This window comes from Leucoraja erinacea, chromosome 30, assembly GCF_028641065.1.
Source record: "Leucoraja erinacea ecotype New England chromosome 30, Leri_hhj_1, whole genome shotgun sequence".
Classification (NCBI taxonomy): domain Eukaryota; kingdom Metazoa; phylum Chordata; class Chondrichthyes; order Rajiformes; family Rajidae; genus Leucoraja; species Leucoraja erinaceus.
The window spans coordinates 8,587,082-8,600,498 of record NC_073406.1 but is presented as its reverse complement, the minus strand read 5'-3'; the positions used below and the strand labels follow the sequence as shown (position 1 = coordinate 8,600,498).

Below are 13,417 nucleotides of genomic sequence, written 5' to 3'. Positions count from 1 at the left end.
GTTTCATGATATCAGGCCAATAAAATCTCCCTCAATGTCAGCAAGACAAAGGAGATAGTTATTGATTTCAGGAAGCATGTTGGAGTACATGCCCCAATCAGCATCAATGGTGCGGATGTGGTAAAAGTTGAGAGCTTCAAGTTCTTTGGCGTTAATATTACCAATGATCTATTGTGGAGCAGCCACATTGATGCGACAGATAGGAAGGCACACCAATGCCTACTTCCTGAGGAGATTGAGAACATTCAGCATGTCTCCAGTGACTTATAAACCTCACTAGATACGCCATGGAAAGCATACTGTAGGATTGCATCACAGTTTGGTTTGGGAGTAGCTTTGCCCAAGACTGCAAGAGATTGCAGAGAGTTGTGGAAGTACCTGAGTCCATCACACAGACCAGACTCCCCACCATTGACTCAATCTACACTTCAGGCTGTCTTGGAAAAGCAGCCAAAATAATCTTGATAAGCCTTGATGCACCCTGGTCATTTCTTCTTCTCCCTGCTCCCATCTGGCAGAAGGTTCAGAAGCTTGGAAGTGGACACCACCAGACTCAGCAACTATTTCTTCCTCTCCATTGTCAGGCTCCTGAATGGTCCTTCCATAAGCTAAGGTACTGTTCAATTCACCTCTACCTTATTGAGGACATTGGACGTTATCAAAGGAACTGATGCACTACAATGCTGAGAGCTGTGTTCTGCAATCAGTATTGCCTTGTATCTAATGTATTTGAATTTGAACTGATTGTCTTTATGTATGGTATATCTGATCTCTTTGGGTAGCATGCAAAATACGTGACAATAATAAACCTAAACCTCATACATAATTTAAATACGTAGACGAGACCAGTGGCGGACTGAGTCTAAAAATATTGGTTGCCAGGAGACAAAGGGGGCCCACCCACAACCACAATGCTATCATTTAGCAGGGGCCCACTTGCCATCACTTGCTATCACTTCATCAGGGGCCCACTTGCCATCGGGCAAGCTAACACCCTGGCCAGTCCGCCACTGGACGAGACATAGCTTTGCAAAGTACAGCACCCAATACATGCAGAGCAATCTGCCACACACACAGCCGTGTGATGTGATTAGTTCAGCTGCCCTCTGGCATCTCTTCCATCCGCTAAAATGAGCAGACAGAGCTAAATACCTCCTCCACAGGACATCCCCTCTGACAGTACAATCAATAGCAGAGTGTCAGATGGTGAGTTCATGTCCCTTGAATGAGGTTTGTTGCGATCTAAGGTCCAAGCAATGGGGGGTGGGGAAGGACAGTGAATCAATAAGTGGATCTGAGATTACGTGAGTTGGAGGAAGAGTACAGAATGTAGCTGGAGAAAGTGTCCCGAATGCTCAGGTGTCTGAATCTACCCGAACCACGACCAATTCAAACTGGAGCTCAAGGATTTATAAATGTTCTGCAACCTGACCTGACGGCACCCTGACGCGTGAGATAGATTAGATCGGTACTGATGCTGCCGACAGTCAGCACTGAGTCAGCATACATATTGATTAACATGGCCAAAGGTGACCAATAACCATGGGATTGGCAGTCTATTGGTGCAGGGAGTGTACATATACTTTATTTATTGTTTTAAAACAGCTATTGTAAATGATTCCTTACAATGCACACAGCATTGGCTTCCTCTCATTCTGCCTGCCCAATGTTCTCTTTGCAGCATTTCCTCTTTAACCAGAATTAAATTAGTTTCGGAAGATGAGAAATTTCTTTAGTCAGAGGGTGGTGAATCTGTGGAATTGTTTGCAACCAAAGGCTGTGGAGGCTAAGTCAGTGGATATACCGTATTTAAGGCAGAGATAGATAGAATCCTGATTAGTACGGGTGTCAGGGGTTATAGGGAAAAGGCAGGAGAATGGGGTTAGGAGGGAAAGATAGATCAACCATGATTGAATGGCGGAGTAGACCTGATGGGCCGATTGGCCTAAATCTGCTCCTATCACTTATGATCTTTTGATCTATGATCATAATCCCTACATTCCATGTTTCCTATACAACCCCTGTTCCCCATTGGAGCTGTGTTCTCATCATTGTTTGTCATCTCAGCCCTTGGGAATAAGAAGGGAGACAAATCCACTGGGGTTCCTGTTCCTGTTCTTACTGTAAAGAAAGAAAGACAGAATAACACTGTTCAAATCCTACGAGATCCCAAAGTCCCTCACAGACAGTGCAGTCATTTTGAAGAGTAGTCACTGCTGTCATGCAAGGAAATGTGGCAGCGAGCTCCCACACGCAAGGATGTCAATGTGATTTGATAATCACTGTCAGTGATGTTGGTCAGGTCAGTGGGGAGCGCCCTTCACCGCTCTTCAATATAGTGATCACCACAGGGGAAGGACAGGGTCAGCTTGTTCTGCAGAAATGTCAAACACTGACTGAACAGACCCTCCACACATCAGGGCTGTGGAATTGGTCATTTATCAGGTAGAGAGGAGTAATGGGAAAACCTTTAAAAGCTTCTCAAGTATTAAAAGACATTTGGATGGGTTTAGAGAGATATGGGCCTAATGTGGGCAGGTTTGGCTAGACCATCTTGTCGGCATAGACAAGTTGGGCTGAAAGGCCTGTTTCCATGCTGTATCACTCAATCAATACACAACTTCATATAACCCGAGGCTACAGAACCAGCCGAGTAAGGGAAGCAGCAAAATATCAATAACTCTATGCAAATTCTCACACAATCCACATTGTGACAGGTGCAACCAGTGTGTTCTTCTCCAACTACACCAACCAACCCAAGGGCTAAACATCAGCACAGGAACCACTGGTGGTATTGATCCTTGTGAGAGAGTTTGTTTTGCTCAGCCGCAGCCTCCATCCGGGTTTTAGCCCAACGCTAACACAGTAAAACCCACTGACGGCACCTCGTTCTGGGATATCAGGACAGGAAAATATTTTAACGACGACCTCAAAGAATGGAGAGGTTGTTTGGTTTGCTGAGCGAATGACAAAATCTGTGGCCCAGCCAGTGGAAGGGATGATGGCAAATGGAGGGGATTTGAGATGTGAAATAGGTGTGGATTGGAGTAGATATCAAGGTAGGATTTAGGGTTGGGAGAGAAATTCAACGTGCAGCAAGTGGTTTTAAGCAACATGGCTATATGTGATTCACAACCTGTGGTTTGCAGTACTCCTGGTACTTGTTGAAAGATTCAGTTGTGCCTTTTCCTTAAGACTCATGTACACACATCCCATGCACACTGGCACGCCTTGCCCGATGCCCGATCCTGTCAAAGTGCTTCATAAATGCTCAGTTATGGGCTGCTGACAGGAAATCAAGTCTGGACAGTGCAGGTTATATTTGGGAGATGAAGCTTCTAATTTTTAAGCACAATTTAGTTGTGGTCTCTCTCGGTCTCCCAGAGTAGGGTCACAGTAAGGACACTCCTGGTGGAGAAGACGGGAGTGAAATGGGCAGAGTAGCTCTTGGTCAAGAGGATGTTTCCCTCAACACTCCTCCCTCCATCTGAGGACTGATGCGAGGCAAATATGAGTTGAGTGAACGCACAGAGTCTTTTAGCCTGGGTAGCGGCATCAGAACCCAGAGGATATCATAGATTTAAGGCGTGGAGCCAAATTTTTCACTCAGAGGGTGATGGTATATGGAACGAGCAGGAAGAGGAGGCAGTTGATGCAAATACTATAACAGCATTTAGATTATCGAAACGTGCAGTGCATGAACTGGCTCTTTGGCCCATAATTTCCGTGCTGAACATGATGCCAAGACAACTCTTTTCTACCTATACATAATCCATATCCCTGTATATCCATATGCCTTTCCAAAAGTCTCTTAAATACCACTATTGTATCTGCCTCAACCTCCAAGCAAGGTAGTGCATTTCAGGCACTCACCACCCCTTGTGCACAAGTGCGGGCAGGTAGGATTAGTGTAGATGGGGTATGTTAGTCATTGTGGGCAAGTTGGGCCAAAAGGCCCATTTCACGCTATAGGACTCTCTATGACTCGGGGAATGGTAGAGTGCATGCACATGATATTTCAGAGTCCATGCATAACCTCAGAGCAGCTTATTAATCAGAAAGGCTGTTGCTCCCTGGGTGTGTAGACCAAATGCCTCCACTGCAGGTTCATGCTTGTGGTTTAGATCTGACTCTTATTTCCTGCTGCACTTGGCTTTGCTTGTTGACTTTCAGTTCTCATGCTGGACATATTGGTAGATCTTGGAGAACAAAGGCTAATCCTTTTGATCCTTGATTTTGAACTCAATGATTCAATGATACTTCATTGTCACATGTACCTAGGTACAGTGAAATGCTTTGTTTTACATCTAATCAGGTAAAACCTTATAGCAGACATCACACACCTGTAGGCAGTACGCAAGAGTCGCCACATTTCTAGTGCCCACAAAATTATAAAAGTTAATGGAACAGTTAGGGTTCTTGGCTGAAGAGCCTAATATAACTCTATACGTGAGCCATTTACTGAAGATTGTCATTCCTCAAGATACAATTCTGTTCGTTACACTACACAGGAATGGGATAGACACAAATTGCTGTTCTCTGCAATCTCTGGAGAGGAGGAATGGGTGACGTTTCGAGTCGAGACCCTTCTTCAGACGAGGTCAGGCTATTCTTGAAAGGATCGCCCTTTGTATTCACTTGCCGTATAGTCCCAATATCGTGAGGCCATTCATCGATGTCTACTGTGCATCAGGGGGGCGGGAGGTAGTGAAGGAGAAGAAAGGCTATGATGTTGAAGTAAAGAGGTCCTCTCCAGAGGTGCTGTGTGTGTGTGTGTGTGTGTGTGTGTGTGTGCGCACACACACCACAGGAGGACTTCACTAACCCAGCTGATTGTTGTCACAGAGAGGCTGCCTGTGTCTGAATGCATCAAGACTTAGGCAGCAGTCACATTTGGAGTGATAAATGGCAAGTTAACACTACGTCACATTAGCAACTGGCACAGATTGTTCCCTTCAGACAGCAATACTGTCACATTGCTTGATCCATTTCTCCATCAGCGCATCCTGGGGAACACAGCTCGAGTTAAGTCCAAAATAGGACAACAATTGTTGCTATGAGTGCACTGCAGAAGCTGCACTGATGAACCCTAGTCCTATTTTTGTGAAATAAAACTCTGCGATGGAACTCCTCAGTGAAACCCTCCAATTGTGTGTGAGTGAATTGATTGTTTGAAAGACAATAGTCAATAGTCAATAGTCAATAGAGCAGCATGGAAACAGGCCCTTCGGCCCACCGAGTTCAGGCTGACCATGGATCACAGTAGTTCGATGTTATCCCATTTTCTCACCTACTCCCGACCCACTAGGGGGTAATTTACAGAGTCTGATGAACCTACAAACCCGCACGTCTTTGGGATGTGGGAGGAAACCGCAGCACCCAGAGGGAACGGCTCTGCCAACGGTGCCTTTATACTGGAATTCAAACGCATGTTGGCTGCTCTGGAAGATCCTGAGGTGATGAAAGAAGCGACCGAAATGCAGCTCTTTCATTTTTCTTTCCAAAAGCACAGATGGCTGTTCCTTTCGAGAAGTCAAATGAAAGAAAACGTGTCAGCTTCGCACAGGACATGAGCAATTATTAACCTAAGTGCCCTTTGTACCAACCGCAAGGACAGCTAATGCTCAGAAAGCGATCGTGGAGGTGGGTGGGGTGGAGCAAGGCAGAGCAAGACCCAAGGCAAAAACACCATGAAACGCACAGTTAATAGTCCGAGGCTGTTGTTCAACCTCTCACATCCGGCAGAACCAGTATTCCTGGAACCTTCCACCTCATCTCCCGCTTCACCTCTCTCTCTGGTTACACAAAAAAGCTGGAGAAGCTCAGCGGGTGCAGCAGCATCTATGGAGCGAAGGAAATAGGCAACGTTTCGGGCCGAAACGTTGCCTATTTCCTTCGCTCCATAGATGCTGCTGCACCCGCTGAGTTTCTCCAGCTTTTTTGTGTAACCTTCGATTCTCCAGCATCTGCAGTTCCCTCTTAATCACCTCTCTCTCTCTGCCTGTCTTCCTTGCACCAATTTGTCAACACCCTTTCACACTTTCGTTGGTTCACGCCCATTTTCCTGCCTCTACCTGGTTGCCCAGGTTCCTGGATTTGAACAGTGAATGAGGTTGTGTCATGTGCGTGTGGGACTGCCTCCCCAGCCCTGTCTTAACAACTCTGAATAACTCGAGAGGTCGGCGGGCTCAGTCAAGGCAGCTTTGTTTCTTTTTTCTTAACTGTAAGCCTTTGACATGTACTGAGAAAAGCCCGTGCATTAGACCCCGACTTAGTGGCTGCTCCCGGCAAGGCCCACCTTACACCACACAAGCCCAGGTAAGACTCTGCTCCATTTTTAACGAGTTCTGTTACCTTGCTCAAACTTCCAGGCATTTCGCAACAAGCTCCAAACTTGCCTTTCATAGAAAAATCTGCGCTTGGATTAACCCCTTACAGACTTGTTCTTAATTTAAAAAAAAAACATATTGTGTCTTTTTTCCCCCCAACACCCTTCCCCTGCCTCACGGACGCGCTGATGGGTTAAATCGGGACACCTGACACTTTCTTTATTTCAGGGAAAGGTTCCAGGAATACTGAATCTGCTCATCTCCGATGTGGGATCCTAGTCAGAGTGAAGGGGCAATAGAAGCTGACACTCTGCCCTCTTCAGAGTCTGGACAAAGGTCTCGACCCAAAACGTCACCTATTCCTTTTCGGCAGAGATGCTGCCTAACCCGCTAAATTACTTCAGCTTTTTTTGTGCCTGTCTTCGGTTTAAGCCAGCATCTGCAGTTCCTTCCTACACATTCTGCCCCAATCCCTGGTTTGGCTTCTATCCCGATACTGAGCTCAGTTAGAAAGGATTACATCAGATCCTGCTGGCCTCTCTGTCATGTGCACACATGCCCACATCGCCTCTTGTTCTGAAACTTCAAACTCTCATCCAGCTCTGTCCATGTTTCTGCCCTTCCCTATTGATGTAACCTCCCCCAGCTCACCAGTTCTCGAAGGTCACCTCTCTCTGGCTGGGTGTCTAAGAAGCAAGACAATGTAGACACAAGAAATGCAGATGCTGCAATCTGAAGGAAAATACAAGCTGCTGGTAGAACTCAGAAGATCAGGCAACATCTGAGTTTGATGTATCGAGTTCCAGTCCTGATATTGGGTCTTTATTCAAAATGCTGACCACCCCTTTGCCTCCATGGATGCTGCCAAGTCCGCTGAGTTCCTGCAGCAGCTTGTCATTTCACTCAGCACAAAAATGTGTTTTATCTGGATCTTCAAAAGGCATTTAATTATGTATCGCACAATGGGTTGATGTGTACGCATTGCTGTGGATGAAAGCTGGTTGAACTACGGAGAATAGCTGGAGTAAATGGCTACGTTCAATCTGGCCAGCTATTTTTTATGGAGTGCCTCTGTTAATGACTTGGATGATAGGACAGAGTGGTAATAAATCAAAATCTGGTGTGGACTCCCAGTCAAGACAGTGAAATGCACGGTGAGGAGGCTGTCTGCAGGATAAATGTGCTCAATGACTGGGAGTAAAATATGAAGACATGTGGAATTATACACCTTGGTAGGAACATTGGAAAACAAGACTATTTTTCAATGGCGTGTAACGATTAGTGTACACTGGGTGTGCTAGTACACAAAGTGTAAAAAGGCAACATCAGGAAGATTAAGCTATGTCAGGCCTCCATTGCAAGGGAATTAGAGGATTGAAATGTCGGGATAAGGTACCTTGCCTGATGCAAGTGCCCAGGGCCTTGATGATACCACATCTGGAGTACTGCGAGCGTGTTTGGATAGTAGTCCTCAGGAAGGATATTCATGCCTTGTGGTCATTGCAATGTGCATTTGCCAGTCTTTTCAGGGATGAGGGGCCTATTTTATTTAGAGCAGCTAAGAACTAACTGGAGTGAGAGAGAGAGAGAGAGAGATTATCTCACTGAGTTCGAAGTGCTAAGGGACAGCACGGTGGTGCAGCGGTAGAACTGCTGCCTTATAACGCAAGAGACCCGGGCTTGAACCTGACTACTGGTGCTGTCTGTACGAAGTTTGTTCATTCTCCCCGTGACCATGTGGGTTTTCTCAGAGATCTTCGGTTCAAAGTCAAAGTCAATTTTATTCGTCGCATGCACCCGAAGGTGCAGTGAAATTAATTTGCCAGCAGCGATACACTTAAAAAGAACAAACAATACACAATAGAATTTACCACAAACATCCACCACAGCATTTTTCACTGTGGTGGAATGCAACAAAGTTCAGCCAGTCCTCCTCCTTTGTTCATCTGTGGTCACCGCTATGGACAGCTCGATGTGCAGGCCCTCTCGTCGGGATGATCAAACCTCCGACATTGGGACAGTAAAACACATTCCGTGGCTTGGAGTGCCCGAATCAGCACTTTTCTACCGGAGACCAGGGCTTCAGGATGTTATAGGCCGCAGGCCGGCGGTCGGAGCTCTTCTCTGGCGTTCCCCGGCAAGGGATCCCTGACTCCGGATGGTAAGTCCACTCCACGCCCGCGGCTGGAAGCTCCGCAGACCACAGCCCCATGATGCCAAAGTCACCAGGCCAGCGATCAGAGCACTCCTCTCTGGCGACCCCTGGCAAGGTTTCACCCGCTCCGCGATGGGAAAAGTCCATGCTGCGCCTGCTGCTGAAGCTCTGGGCCCGATTCCGGGAAAGGCCGTTGAGAAGGCAATCAAAAGCGGTTACCCCCTTTCCTCCCCCCACACCACCCCCCACACAAGACACACCCCGCACTCCTCCCGCAGGCAGTCAAATATTGTGCAGGGTGTCGGCTCATTTTTGGGGGCATTGCAGTGGAATTTGACCTTGCCCTCAGCTGAAGTCCACAACTTGCGGGTTTTGCAGCAGACCTCACGGGGACCGCAGTGCATGATTTGTGATTTGACTCTCGTAGCCTGGGGTAGGAAGGCAATAGCAATGAGCCAAGGCAACGCAGCGATTGTGGACTGAAGCTGAGATCAATGTGGTCGATGAGCTCAGGGAAGTGGGCGGCAAATTGACTGAAGTGCAAAACTCTCCCTTTCACTGTAGTAGTTGACTGAGTTGTTTTGGGCTGATAAGGTGTTGGACAAAATCCAACTTTGAAAACATCGGGCTTGTCCGAAAATGAATTGGACCTTGCGATAGGCCAAGAATGAAAAGTAAACCAGGGGTTTACTGGAATGCTGACTTTTATATAGAGTACAAAGGACAGGAAGTTTCGCCTCTGTTGTATAAAGCCATCATCAGATTCCGTGCAGTTTATGCATTGCAACTCGGGTAAGGAACTGTTGTCCTTGGAGAGTTTCAGTATAGATTTATCAGATTTATAGATTTAATGCCATAGCAACTTACATTATGTGGCACGTTTAACATCAACATGCTTCACAGGGCTGTTATTAATCAATATTTCACACAAACACATTCAGGAATATGAGGATGGATGACTAAAACGTTGCTCAACGAGGAAGGTTTTAAAATTCGCTGTCAAAAAATTTTGGGGAATTTGGGAGCAACTGAAGATAAGACCACCAATGGTGGAGACACCAAATTCAGGGATGATCAAGTGGGTTGTAGGATGCAAGATTTCAGAGATAGGGAGGAGAGAGGAGAGGAGAGGGATTTGAAAATAAAAATGAGAAATTTAGCATTGAGCCATTGTTATATTTGGAGCCAAGATGAGTCGGGTGAATCAGTGAATGGGAACTGGTGCAAGTGAAGGCACGGGCAGGAGGTTTCTGAAAACATCACATTGTGTAAAAGATGGGGAGGGGGCTTAGAAAATAAAGCCTCACGATAAATACCGAGTGGGTGAGGATTTCAGCAGCAAGGCGATGTTACAAGGAGGATGTGGTGATGGAGTGGATGTGTGGTAAGAAGCTTACCTTGGGGTTGGATACAACACCACAGTTGGGATTAGTCTGGCTGAAGGATTTAAGGGATTAACTTGGGGGAGGATTGCACACTGCCTGTGTTCCCTTCGTTCACCCGTTTGAGCACTGAGCTAATGAAGGTCTTTAACATGATTAAGACATTCAAAAGAGAAACTCGTTCCTCTGAGAGACGCCGCTTCAATGCTCGGGCGAGGCAATCCAGGACAGAAAGCAGAAAGCACTTCAGCAAAGATTGAAGGAAAGCAGAGCCTCTCTCCTTGAACGTGTGTTGGTCAGTTGGAGCTTTTACAGCTGTGGTGAATGGATTTTTATTAGGTGAGTATCATGAGATAGAGAACTATAACTGGGAAATGAAATGATGGGACATGGTCTGAGTGATGGTAGTCCTGTTTCCCCAGAGTGTACAGCGATGTGACTGCTGGATGTCTGATTGTGTTGTCTGATGTTTTGCAAAGGACATTTCAATAATACTGCAGTCTTTCAAATAATCATGAAGTCAAGTCCCCACGTGTCCACTGTGAAAGAACCCATGGTCACGTTCCAAGCAACAGATGAAGGTTCTCCCTATAGCTCTGCCAGATTCTTACCCTTCAACCAATTCCACTAAATTAAGCAGATGATCTGTTGGTGATCACATTGCTGTTTGTGGATCTGTGCATTTCAACATTTCCCAAGTACTCTTGTTGGTTTAAGATTTCCTGAAACAATGAACGTTGTTTCAAAATGTGAGTTCTTTCATCGCCTTTAAAATGCATTGAAGTTTTTGTTTTGAAATGAGGACATAGGTCAGAGAGATTAGTCATCTCCACACTGCAAACACAACATGGAAGGAGGCATTCTGGCTAATTTGACTCCCTTCAGCTCAAGACAGGCGACATAGACAGGCAACACAAGACGTAGTATATGGTATATTCTGATACTTGACCATGCTTCAATGTGGCTATTGACTGTGGAGGCTTGTTTGATTAATCTTGTACTCGACCTACCTTGTGCTACACGTACCTTCCCCACAGTGAAGAAGGCCACCTACTGACTTTCCCTTCATAGCTTGAGGGACGCTGAGGCTAGTTGTCTCCAACTGCTGCCTTAGCTAAGATGGGTGTCAGCACCTGAGGAATTCTTCCTCGCATATATTATTTTCCTTTGCATGTAATTTTGCATGTAATTTTCCATTTTCCCTCTTTTTTTTGTAAAGATTATTCCACATCCGCACTAAAAGCATGTTGCCAGAATTGTGGCTTGTGATTCCGGAGTGTGTGATCTAGGAGGTCTGCGTGGGACATGGGATTATGATGTTGGATCTGTGAGGAAGGGTCTCCGACTATGTCAGAAGAGTTAAACAATGAGCTGACAGTCATGAGGTTTCCATGTAAGACCCACATTTGGTTCAGCTGTAGGTGCAGTGTACATAGAACAGGCCAACCCCAGGATTGGTCTTTGACCTATGCTGAAACATAGAACAGTACAAGCCCTCTGGCCCACAGTGTCTGTGTCGAACATGATGCAAAGACCAAGTTTAGTTCAGAGATCAGCGATCCCATCACACTAATGCTACACACATTAGGGACAATTTACGATATTCCAAGCCAATTAGCCCACAAACCTGTACATCTGTTGAGAGTGGGAGGAAACTGGAGATCCCGGAGAAAACCCACACAGATCATAGGGAGACCGCACAAACTCCGTACAGACAATACCTATTGTCAGGGTCAAACCCAGGTCTCTGGTGCTGTAAGACAGCAACACTACCGCTGCCTTCCAGCGCAGGTCTCACTCAACTCATGTCTGCCTGCACATAATCCATATCCCTCCATTCCCTGCATATCCATGTGTCTATCCAAAAGTCTTTGAATCAAAATTAACTTGGGTTTGGGAGATTCGTATAACTCTTCTGGGTGCAGAGATGACATGGAGAAAGGCAATGACAGAATATGCGGCACAGTGGTATAACTAGTGAAGCTGCTGCTTCACAGCTCCGGCGATCCAGGGTTAATCCTGACCTCTGGTGCTGACCATGTGGAGTTTCCACGTTCTCCATGTAACCAGGTGCATTTTTTCTGGGGGCTCCGGTTTCTTCCCATGTCCCAAAGCTGTAGGGGCGGGTATGGTAATTGGCCACTGTAAATTTCCCTTGAGTGTGCAGTTACGTGCTCAGAATCGGAGGGATTTGAGAGGAATGTGGAGAGAATGAAATAGGAGGAGTGTAAATGGATAGTTGATGGTTGATGCAGATTTGGTGGGCAAAGGGGCCTATTGACATGCTGTATGATCAATGACTCTATGAATGAATGGATGTTGTCACATGGGACATTTTTTGCTTGTATACTCAAGGTATGTAATAGTTGCCACATAAATGGTGCCTACAAAAAGTATCCCACGCATGTCCCCCCCCTCAGGGCGGTCCCCTCATGCTGGGTCCATTGTTCTCCCCACTCACAGCGGCCCCCCTTCGCCGGGACCTCATTTGTTCCTCCCAGCGGCGTTCTCACTCCCACGTGGTCCGTCCTCGTTCATCGGCTGGCGCCCTCATTGACCGCCGCACCTACCTCTCCTCTCCTGATGCCTCCGTGGTACTGACCCAGGCCTCAGCCCCAGGCTCTGCCAACCCAGGCTCCGTAATTTAAACCAGTTGTGACAATACCAGTTGTGACGATACAGCTGTATATAGTTTAAGAAAAACCTAAACTTCCATCACTCAAAGTTCATAATTAATGCCTAAATGCATTTAATGCTTTCACACACCTTACATTCCACTTAGACCCTGTGACTGAGGGATGGAATTGTCCAAAATCTCAAAGTCCACCCTATGGAGGCATTGCCGCTCACTCACTGAACGACCTATAATACTTGATATTTTCTCGCTGAAAAAAGCAAAACATTCCTGTGATGGTTCTAAAGAAAACTGGATTCCGGCTCGCATGTTTTGTGAAATTGGACACCAGGGAAAGCTACATTAATGCATCAAACAGCCTTAGGATACGAATAACACAGAGTGTGAGGTTACATTGTGCTGGGTGTTCCTGGGAAGGGGGCGCAGTGTATCTGCTGGAGGCTGTCTGTGACCAGTTGGTGCTGCAGGGGTTAGAGTGTACCCTGGAACTGAGCACAACAATTTACCTGAAGGAATTTTGTTGTTGATTTAGTTTAATTTAGTTCAGATTAGTTTAATTTTTGTTTAGTTTTGTGATCCAGTGTGGAAACAGGCACTTCGGCCCACTGACGCTAGGGTTGCCAACTGTCCTGTATTAGCCGGGACATCATGTATATTGGGCTAAATTGGTTTGTCCCATACGGGACCGCCCTTGTCCCATATTTGACTGACACTATTCTGTAATCACCAGAGGTCACGCTTACAGACACATCCTAGATCCGATACAACAGCGTGCGTGCGTGTTGCATGTGTTGTTGACGCCACACACGAGTGATTCACATGTCATCCAATGACAGGCCCCTCATGTAGCAATGTTACAAAATTTTGAGATTTTAAAAATCAAGTCTGCAATTTATCCCATCAGATAAGCATAACA

General features: G+C 46.2%; 1 protein-coding gene across 5 annotated transcripts in view; it reads left to right on the top strand.

Annotated features, from left to right (window-relative positions):
* Positions 1–6,098: 6,098 nt before the first annotated feature.
* plch2a (phospholipase C, eta 2a) overlaps positions 6,099–13,417 on the top strand; it is a 211,684-nt gene continuing 204,365 nt past the window's right edge. For all 5 annotated transcript variants that reach the window (XR_008725873.1, XR_008725872.1, XM_055659370.1 and 2 more), the window contains exon 1: positions 6,099–6,318. The gene's annotated coding sequence lies outside the window, so the exon portion shown is untranslated. The remainder of the gene's footprint in view (positions 6,319–13,417) is intronic.